This window comes from Petaurus breviceps, unplaced genomic scaffold, assembly GCF_028583685.1.
Source record: "Petaurus breviceps papuanus isolate PSGF00001 unplaced genomic scaffold, PetGlider_PUasm1.0 90730, whole genome shotgun sequence".
Taxonomy (NCBI): Eukaryota; Metazoa; Chordata; class Mammalia; order Diprotodontia; family Petauridae; genus Petaurus; species Petaurus breviceps.
This window is the reverse complement of record NW_027187324.1, coordinates 5,080,113-5,091,765: the sequence shown is the minus strand read 5'-3', so window position 1 is coordinate 5,091,765 and position 11,653 is coordinate 5,080,113. Positions and strand designations below refer to the sequence as shown.

The 11,653-nt window shown below is 38.2% G+C and overlaps 1 pseudogene; it reads left to right on the top strand.

Annotated features, from left to right (window-relative positions):
- Positions 1 to 1,140: 1,140 nt before the first annotated feature.
- LOC138145187 (heat shock cognate 71 kDa protein-like) lies at positions 1,141 to 7,558 on the top strand (annotated as a pseudogene).
- The last annotated feature ends 4,095 nt before the right edge of the window (positions 7,559 to 11,653 follow it).

Genomic DNA, 11,653 nt, shown 5'->3' with positions numbered 1-11,653 from the left:
GACAACTCTAATAACTTGAAGTCTATTTGTTCGTTTAATTAAATCAAGCTTATATCAGCCTCCTTGAAATGTCCAGCTATCTGGTCCAGTACTGACTACTAAGGGCCAAGACAAGCCTATTTCTTAATTATTATACTATCATTTTTTTCATTCTCAGCTACTTTTTTTTCTATATGACTTTGTTTTAAGAATGACTGATTTAGGAAATCAAGGTTCTTGTTAATTAATCTATATTTTCTTATCTAAACATACAATAGAGATGATAATAACATATTAAGAAATCAGATGAAAAATTTCAGTCATAAAAACACATGTTCAATTAAAGCCCACCAATGTATTATAAAGAATAATATCCCACAGTCCTGGAAAAAAATGAATTGGTAACCCCATAGGATAGTCAGAAAACAAGCTGATATCTCTTCCTGGCATACCTCAGTTCTGGGTATTTCATCAGTTTTTCTTATTAAGTAGATTTTTGTACAGATAATTGGAAAAACCCAATGCAATTGTAAGAGATCCTGGTGAACAATTAATTTTGTGAAAGATCCAAAAGTTGAATAACAGACTCTAGAAGCATAAAAGAGGTCTGATATATATTCAATAGAGTCATAAAATTTTAATATGCATTTTCAGTTTGGTGCACAAATTAATTTTCATGTCTGATACTATAAAGCTTTAAAAGAAATACTGATACCATTTACTACATATTTGCAATCACAGTTATATAGTATATATTGAAGCTTATTATTAAAAGAAAACAAAAATATTAAACTAATTTTAACTATTAAAGAAGTTAACTATTAAGAAGAGAGGCTCCTATTCAGCACAGCAGCAGCCCTTCTCTCTCCACAGTGGTCAGCTACGCCCCCCCCGGCTCCCCAGCAACCATGTTGAAGGGACCCGCAGTTAGCATTGATCTTGGCACCACTTACTCCTGTGTGGGAGTCTTCCAACGTGGGAAAGTGGAGATCATTGCTAATAACCAAGGAAACAGGACCACCCCAAGCTAAGTCAGCCAACGCAGAACGTTTAATTGGTGATGCTGCAAAGAATAAAGCTGCAATGAACCCCACCAACACAGTTTTTAATGCCAAACATCTGATTGGTCACAGATTTGATAATGCAGTTGTATAATCAGACATGAAGCATTGGCCTTTTACGGTGGTGAATGATGCAGGCAGGCCTAAGGTCCAAGTGGAGTACAAAGGGGAGACCAAAAGGTTCTATCCAGAGGAAGTATCTTCTATGGTCTTGACCAAGATGAAATAAATTGCTGAAGCTTACCTTGGGAAGACTGTCACAAATGCTGTATTCACAGTACCAGCCTATTTCAACGATTCCCAACATCAGGCCACCAAAGATGCTGGAACCATAGCTGGTCTCAATGTACTTTGAATCATCAATGAGCCAACTGGTGCTGCTATTGCTCATGGCTTGGACAAAAAGGTTGGTGCCAAGAGAAATGTGTTGATCTTTGACCTTGGAGGTGGTACTTTTGATATCTCCATTCTTACCATTGAAGATGGCATCTTTGAGGTCAAGTCCACAGCTGGGGATACCCACTTGGGTGGGGAGGACTTTGACAACCAAATGGTCAACCATTTCATTGCTGAGTTCAAGCAAAAGCACAAGAAGGACATCAGTGATAACAAGAGGGCTGTTTGCCATCTCCGCACTGCTTGTGAATGTGCAAAGCATACCCTCTTTTTCAGTACCTGTAAGGGTTATGGGATTTAAAGATCTCCCATGCCCCATGGACGTGCTGACATAGCAGAGCAAGAGAAAGTGAAAAGCTGAGCTAACGGTCCTGCGGTTGGCAGTTGGTGGCGGTTGCCTTTTTTTTTTTTTTGAGTTAGGACTCCTGCTGAGGACTGCCAGGGGCCGGAGCTGCTGGGAGCGCTCTTCCAGGACGCTGGGTGGTTGCTGTGAGTGAGGAGAGGAGGACCTTTGCCTGAGGTAGCCTGTTCTGTTTTGAGGGCTTGAGAATGTGGGTGCTTTCTACTTTATCTACCTGTGCCAATATCATAACTACTCTGATGGCTTTCACTTTCTGGTTTTGGGACTCAGTCTTTTGGTATCTTAATAAATTTTCTAGTTTATTTCCCCAAATGGCAAACCTGATGTATTTTGTGATGGATAATTATATCAGCATATTTGTAATCTTTATAGGCATTGTGAATATGGCATTGCTGATACATTTGGCGACGAGGATGGGATCGCAAAATGTCAGCCCTCTATTTGGAAGCAGTGGGGCTTTAGAGGGAGAAATGGCTATTCCAGGATGGGAGGATTTGCCTTATTCCTCTCTAGCCAGAGAATGGGCTAAAAGCACAGGGCCCTGTGAAAACTGGGAACCAAGGCTAAAAGAGGGAGAACCTGGAGATTTGGAAAGATGTTTGAAAACAATACCCATAGAACCAGGCAAAGAACTGGCAGGAGTGTGCAGGAGAGGCTGGGTGCTGCTAACAAGTTATCGCCTTATGTGTAAAAGTAGGGATAAGCTGCTGAAGGAAAGAGCTAGGATGGCTAGGGATTCAGCTGGTTTGCCTGAGGATTTTTCTGTGTCACAGTACTCAGAAGAGCAAACTGGAGGGACCATGTGGTCCAGGAGCAAGCTACTGTTCATGTAGCTAAAAGAAAGCAAAAAACTAGCAGAAGGAATGTGCATGCAGCTTTTGTACAGGCTGGGCAGAGTTGCCCTGACAGCTTCCAGGAGAATGTGTGTGAGGAGAATGGAACAAGGTTAGATGAGGAGTCTCCTAATGTAGAAGCTCTCCCCATACGAAGAAGAAGGCAGGAGAACCACCGAGGCAAAACAGAGTCCAGGGAGATAATTGAGGATTTCACTCAACAGGAGATCACTGATATATTGAGTAGATTTACCCAAAGAATGGGGGAGTCTTTAGTGTCTTGGATAGTAAGAATCACTGATGAAGGCGCAGGAGGAATAACACTGGACAATGAGGACTGTTTAAAATTCATAAGTATCAGTAAGAATCCTTTTGTACACCAGGCTTTTAGGGATCACCATATGCAAGGAGGAAATAACAAAACGAATCTTCTAGCTTTAGCTTCAGAAGGTTGCAAAAAGCAATATCCAACTGAATCTATGTGGCCTAGGGGAGACAGACCCTGGTACTCACTTAGAGACTGTATGAGAAAGTTAAAGGAGGAGGTAATGAAAACTGCTATCCTGATTGGAGATGCAAATGCATATTATGATACCCCCCTAGGAGTTCCTCATAGAAATATCATAGTGAAGACGGCTCCTCCTGCATATAAGCACCTAATTCTGACTCTTTTAATTGGAGAAATAGGGCACCCTCTTTCAGAGGTGCTGGATAAGATTTCACAATTATGCGATTTAGGGGAGTGGGAAAAAGACAAATTGCCTCAAGAGAGAAGAGTAAATAGCCAGAGGATTCAGAGACATAATAGACCCACAAGAAGGGAACTGTTTACTGCTCTATTAAGAGCTGGGGTGGACTTTAGAAGAATAGATGGTATTCCAACTGAAGAGCTGCATAAGCTGTACCAAGAAAAGGTACTTAGCATTAGAATGAACAGGGAAGCAGGAACCACCCCTGCAGGTATTTCTGAATCTGAATCTTTGTATCCAAGTTTGCCCCACCTTCAGGGGGAATAGGAGATAGGCCAAGCCCCAGCCCAGATAAAAGAAATATGCAGAAGAGATTGCAGACCCCATATTGGTTTAACAATATATTGGAAGAATGGATCAACTACTGTGACTAGGGCACTGATTGATACTGGGGCTGAGGCCACACTTATCTATGGAAACCCTGATAAGTTTAAACATGGAACTCCTATTACCATCACAGGTCTAGGAGACACTGAAATATCAGCCAGACAGGTTAAAATAACAATGAAAATTGGGCAGTTACCTAAGAAGGAATATACTGTGGTTGTTGTACCCATTCCTGAATACATCATTGGAATAGATGTATTGAGAGGCATGACTCTGAATTTACCTGAAGGAAGATACCAATTTGCTGTGAGGAAGATAGGAATTAATACAGTTTTAGTAGGAAAACTAAAAATGGACCCAATCACTTTACCTGAACCTTCTGAAGTAATTACTTTAAAACAGTATCGTGTGCCAGGTGGGCAAGATGAAATTGCCACTACTATAAAGGAATATGTTGAAGCAGGAGTGTTAGTCCCTACAACCACAAGATGGAATAATCCTGTCTGGCCAGTAAGAAAATCAGATGGGACGTGGAGAATGACTGTGGATTATAGACAGTTGAATAAGGTGACTCCTTCTTTGTATGCTGCTGTTCCAGATACCATCACCTTAATAGAAAGGATCCAGAAATATGATGGGACTTGGTATGCAGTTATTGACTTTGCAAATGCCTTCTTCACCATCCCAATAGACTCTAAACAATGGGACCACTTCACTTTCACTTGGCAGGGTAGACAATATACTTTTACTCGCTTGCCACAAGGGTACATACATAGCCCCACTATTTGTCACAGGATTGTGGCTGAACAGTTGGATGAATTAAAGCTACCTGGTGTACAGCTTACCCACTACATTGATGATATCATGATACAGGGAAAAGATGCGAAAGTAGTGGAAAGGAGTTTGACCCTTCTAATTGAGCATATGAAAAATAAACGGTGGGAAATTAACCCTGCAAAAGTTCAAGGACCAGCTCAGAATGTGAAGTTTTTGGGTATACAATGGAACAAGGGGCTAAGGGAGATTCTTCCTCGAGCCCAACAAAAGATTCAGGATTTTCCTACCCCTACCAATAAGAAAAAGGCCCAAAAGTTCATAGGATTGATTGGATACTGGAGGCACCACATTCCACATTTGGGACAGATTTTAAAACCTTTATATAGAGTCTCACGGAAGAAATATGAATTCGATTGGGGACTTGACCAGAGTAAAGCTTTTGAAGAAGCCAAGGCTGCCATACAATTGGCCCTAGATTTGTGGCCCATGCAAAATGGTCCAGTGGAATTGCAAGTGACTGTACAAGATGATTATGTAAACTGGAGCTTATGGCAAAAACAACAAAGCCGAAATGTACCTTTGGGATTTTGGTGTAGGAAACTCCCTTCATCTGGAGTCCAGTATACACTTTTTGAAAAGCAGTTGTTAGCTGCATATTGGGCAATTATCAAGGAGAAATTGTTGTAACATTCCAGAATTTAGGTGAAGGGCCCATACAGATTCACAAGAATGATAGGATAGTTCAAGTGATTATCGTTCCTTGTAAAACAATGCCACTTGTAAAAACTGACCCTCCTTCCAAAATAACTGTCACAGGAACTGAAGGATTTGGTTCTACTGAAAGAATAAAATCAGGAGCTAAAGTATGGGCAAAACGGAAGCCAGATGATGTTCCAAAGGCTGCAGAGATTATAGCATATGGGAAGGATAACACTGTAACTATTGTTTATTCTGGAGAAGATGATTACAAAATTGTACCCTTAAATCATTTATTCTACCGTGAGTGAGGCTACAATAGTCTGGTTATTGTTCTTGATTTTTTGTTTGCTCACCTTGTTTGTTAGATTTGTTTCCACAGGCTTGGTACCCTCCATCTGTAGATGCCTGATAGCTTAAGCTGGATGTCACCCCCTGTCTGCAACTGTGATGTGTCACCCTTGGACCTGGCATCAAGCATATTAAGAACTGACCTCTCAAATGGGACCCCTAAGGACAGGGACAGCTCTACATCCGATTTCAGCAGCAAGTAGCCATAGAAGAAGAGATATTCACCCCTTACCACAAGATTTTGGGGCCCCATTTGTTCGGGGTGGGGGGAATGATGGGGAGCTTGTGCTCAAGCCCCACCCTAAAATATGGTTTTTTGTGTTTATTGTGTGCTATTCTTGTTATATTGTTGTGAAATTTTGTTGACACCAGTTATTCCTACTATATTTTTGGCAAGTAAGGGACATGAAAGATCTTGGGGCTGAATGTAAGGGTTATGAGATTTAAAGATCTCCCATGCCCCATGGACGTGCTGACATAGCAGAGCAAGAGAAAGTGAAAAGCCGAGCTAACGGTCCTGCGGTTGGCAGTTGGTGGCGGTTGCCTTTTTTTTTTTTTTGAGTTAGGACTCCTGCTGAGGACTGCCAGGGGCCGGAGCTGCTGGGAGCGCTCTTCCAGGACGCTGGGTGGTTGCTGTGAGTGGGGAGAGGAGGACCTTTGCCTGAGGTAGCCTGTTCTGTTTTGAGGGCTTGAGAATGTGGGTGCTTTCTACTTTATCTACCTGTGCCAATATCATAACTACTCTGATGGCTTTCACTTTCTGGTTTTGGGATTCAGTCTTTTGGTATCTTAATAAATTTTCTAGTTTATTTCCCCAAATGGCAAACCTGATGTATTTTGTGATGGATAATTATATCAGCATATTTGTAATCTCTATAGGCATTGTGAATATGGCATTGCTGATACAGTACCCAGGCCAGTATTGAGATTGATTCCCTCTATGAAGGTATCAACTTCTATATATCAATCACCCGAGCCCATTTCAAAAAGCTGAATAATGATCTCTCCCATGGCACCCTGGACCCTGTGGAGAAGGTCTTAAGAGATGCCAAGCTAGATAAGTCTCAGATTCATGACATCATCCTGGTGTGTGGTTCCACTCAAATCCCCCAAATCCAGAAGCTTCTGCAAGACTTCTTCAATGGCAAGGAGCTCAATAAGAGAATCAGTCCTGATGAGGCTGTTGCTTATGGTGCAGCTGTTCAGGCTGACATTTTGTCTGGAGAGAAATCAGAGAATGTGCAGGACTTGCTGTTGTTGGATGTCACTACTCTTTCCCTTGGAATTAAAACTGCTGGTGGAGTTATGACCATTCTGATCAAACGCAATACCACCATCCCCACCAAGGAGACACAGACCTTTACCAACTATTTGGACAACCAGCCTGGTGTGCTTATTCAGGTTTATGAAGGTGAGAGAGCAATGACAAAGGATAACAATCTGATTGGCAAATTTGAGCTCACAGGAATTCCTCCAGCACCCAGGGGTGCTCCTCAGATTGAAGTAACATTTGACATTGATGCAAATGGTATCCTCAATGTTTCTGCTGTGGATAAGAGCACAGGCAAAGAGAACAAGATCACTATCACCAATGATAAAAGGACGTCTGAGCAAAGTAGATATTGAGCGTATGGTCCAGGAGGCTGAGAAATACAAGGCTGAGGATGAAAAGCAGAGAGACAAGGTGTCTTCCAAGAATTCTCTTGAATCTTATGCTTTCAACATGAAAGCTACCCATAGAGGATGAAAAACTGCACGGCAAAATTGGTGATGAAGACAAATGGAAGATCCTTGACAAATGCAATGAAATAATCAACTGGCTGGATAAGAAAGAACCAGACTGCTGAGAAGGAAAAATTTGAGTATCAGCAGAAAGAATTGGAGAAGGTCTGCAACCCCATTATTACTAAGCTGTACCAGAGTGCAGGAGGCATGCCAGGAGGCATGCCTGGTGGGTTCCCAGGAGGTGGAGCAGCCCCATCTGGAGGTGCTTCTTCTGCACCCACCATTGAAGAGGTCAACTAAACACACCAGAAAAAGCATTCCACACAGCTTTCCAAAAATTGAAGGACTCAAATTTGTATCTAAGGCAGTAGAAGTTTAAAAGTAACATTTAAGCTACTAGTAAATCTGGGCATTCTGAATTACTTGAATGTGTGCAGAGGGAGAGAAGTGAACAACATTGCACTTTATCAGTACTGTAAACAAGTGGAAATGCAATTGTCTTGGAGAATAAAAACTATTTAAAATTGGCACTATAAAAAAAAATAGAAGGGAGGCTAACACTTTGAAAGAACAAGGATTAGGAAATAAATATGGCCAAGGAAGAAGGTATAGATATAAGAACGAGAAGAATCTATCAAATGAGCACAAAGAAAAACAATCCTAGAAGAGGGAGAATGATGGGAGATGACCTCAAATATGGAGAAAACAAAATATTAAAAAAAAGATTTTTATGCCATTGAAACAAGAAAGATTATTGGATTTTTAAATAGCACACTTCTAAAAGAGAAAAGGAAATAAAGTCTCCAAAACATATTAGGACATTTCAGGAGACAGCTAATATTTCATAAACAAATAACTCATGAGTTGCTGGATTAGGAAAACAAATATATTAGCAAAGAAAAAAATAGTTATGATGTTTTTGTTTGGTTTTCTTCTAGAGGTGAAAGACCAAATGGTTTTGATTTAGGGATTAAATACAACAAACATTTATTCAAATGTTTATTATTTTAGAGCTTTAAGCTAAATGTTCTACTGACCAGTTATCTCTAAATATGCCCCAAATATATTTTTCTCATAGAAAATTTATGCTATATTTTCCAGTTATTTTTAAATTTGGTTTTCATCCCCTGGTTGACCTTAGCGGTGCCAATAACAACAAAGCTAGAGATCCTTGAGGCTCCAAAGAAAGATTTGGGTTCAACTCATATTAGAAATTCCCCCTAACAAAAAAAATATATATATATATGTATATAGACAGATAAATAATAAGACAAACAGATAAACCAGATATCATTTTAATAAAGTTTTGCTCCTTGAAAAATATTATTTTTTTTCTTTATTTCTATTTCAATACAACTAATATAATCTCATTAAAACATAATCCCCTATAGTTCAAAATTCAATGTAAAATGCATCTATCTTGGGCAATATCAAAGAGATTTTATTACTGGGATTATCAGAAGGACCTCATTATATCACTATTTCATATAAGGTTCCACATCATCAATCTTTATGGCACATCTATTTCAGGTATCTTCTTATAGATGAATAAATTTATAGAAATAACAAAAAAAAAAACACTCAGAAGATTTTTAAGGAAAATTTGGGCAAAAAAAGAAAGAAAAGTAGATGTAACAAGTTAGTGGATGTCTCAAGGAGGTAGGGAATAAATAATATGAAATTTTAAATCAATAGACATCAGAGGATAAAGCAAATATGTAATAAGAAAGGTTTTTTTTTCATTTAATTGAATTGTATTTAGTATAAGCTTGGTGAATTAATCAGAGGGCGGAAAAGTTGTCCTTATGTGCAACTCCCAACTTCTTGCTCCCCTAATCGTTGTTATCCCAAACTATTGCTTTTCTAGGAACCAAAACTTTTCCCCTGGTATTCCAATGCTGACTCACATTGATAATCTGCAGCCACACTTGTGCCCAATAATTCTTTGTACTTTCTTCTTTCCCTGTCTCTGCCATTGGATTTTAAATCCCTTATTTGTTGTTAACAGTCACCCTCATTCTTATTCTTTGCTTTTTATATCTCTTCTTCCTGAAATAAATGGAAACCTAGGTTTCCTCTGTGACACCAGATCCCTTGGCATGCCTTAGTGTCATCAGTCTCTTCTCTAAGGGACATAATTACAAAGAGTTAGGGAGAAGAGGAAACATTATCCCTACCACCCATCACCACCAAACTCTTTCTCTGCCACTACTAATTAGCAACCTTTTCTTCCTTGAAGTATTTTAAATGATTTTACTACTAACACTACCCTTTTCACAAATTCACATATGCATATATGTATATCATGCATCTATATGTATTGCATATATGTGTGTATGTGTATATATACATATGTGTATAATATTACTGTACCACCTTCCTTAATGACTTTGAGCCCTGACTTCTTTTTCTCCCCATCCACTTCAATCATTCATGACAACTCTAATATCAACATTGATAATTTTTTGTATTCTAACTTCATATTTCCTTAAAATCCTCAACCTCAGTAAATTCTGGCCCTCAACTTCTGTCAAACAATAAAGTGAACATATTGTAACATTTACTGTCTTAGGATATTCTTCAATTTCAAAGATCTTTAGTTATGAGAATTTCTCCTCTGACCACAATCCTCTCTTGCAACCTTATTCTTCTAGAAACCATATTTTGTCCTTAGTGTGACCTCTTGTCCTTGTTTTGCCTGCCAATTTCCTACTTTCCCAGTATTGAAACTTTGGTGAGCAATCTTAAAGATAAATTATCCTCTCTCCTCGAATCTCCAACCACTTCATCTTCTGTATTATTCTTTAACTATACAACCCTCAATCAGGTCTACCTTTCTGCTTTGTCTGTTTCTACTTCTGTGCATCAGAGTGCTGCTAGAGGAAGTCACTACACTAAGCTGAAATGGCTTAGTATTAAATATGTGCTAACACAAACATGGTCATCACTGTGGTTTAATTATTATTTTATTCATGTGTTGTTAGCTCCTTATCACATTCTCCATATTAACTCTACCAGTCTAAAATATAAACATTCATCTCTTTCCATGATTTATCTACTTAATTTCTTTACTAGGATATTCAAAATGAGGTTTCTATCCTATATTCTTTGTAATGTGTCTTTTTGCATTCATTCATTCCCCTTTCTCTCTAGTCTCAGAGAAAGAAGTATTCTTCCTTCTTGCCACAGTGGGCCTGTTCACCTGAATAATTGTTCCCATTCCATATACTCACTTTCCCAATCAATAAAGCCTTATTCTTCTCTCATATGCCATCTCATCACGTTTTTCCCTCTACTTACAAACATTTCCATAATTATTTTTACCCTAGGTTCAATCCCCTCCATACAATTGCTGTTTTAAAGATCACAAGTGATTTGATAAGTAATGAATCTCGTATTCCTTCCCTTGGTCATCTTTTATCTCTTTTGCCTTTTTATCACTTTATATACCTTTTATATTTGTACAATTTGTGGTGTTCCAGAAGAATATAAACTTTATAATGAAATGAATTTTTTACTTATTGTCTTGCACAAAGTATCATTTTAGGAAAAGTTTTATTAACTTAATAATCTCATCAATATTATTTCCTTTCTTGGTTTCCATGAAAGAGTTCTCTCATCTTTGACCTATTGTGGTTTTTTTAGATGATTCCACTTCCTTTTTCTACTCTGCATGTATCAGCATCACCTAATAATATTTTCATTTATGTTTTCCATGATTTTATTTGTGGATGAAAGAAAAATAAATGAAAAAGTAAACATTTATTAATTAATAAGCACTGAGGATGCAATTAGAGAAACAAAACTGGATGTTGTCAATAACTTCACATTCTAGTGCAAGGAGACAAAACAATTGAATTTTTAGCTGCAATTCACATGGCAGTTAAGTGGTGCTGTTGATAAAGTCCTGGGATTGGGGTCAGGAAGATCAGATTTCCAATTCTGCCTCCATTACTAGCTGTGTGACCTTGGGCGAATGACTTAAATTGTACCTCAGTTTCCTTTTCAGTAAGATGGGGCTTTTACCTCCCACAGTTGTTTTGAGGATTAAATTAAATAATAATTTTAAAGTGTTTATCACAATGTCTGGAACATAGTAAGCACTCAATAAATGTTGTTGTCATTATTATTTCCAGTAGTAGTCCTCAAACAAAACAGACTGCAATAGATCTTCATTAGTGTCATTTACATTAATAAAAACCACATCCATTGAACCATTTGAGAATGACTCTACCCTTAATATTCTCATCTACTCTCATGCATTTGACTTATTTCTATATAGATTAAATATGAAAACATATTACTTTATTATAAATGTTTTAATATAAACTATATATAATATAAATGATAAGAATTATAAATAATTACATTGTAAATATTAATATTAAATATATGTCA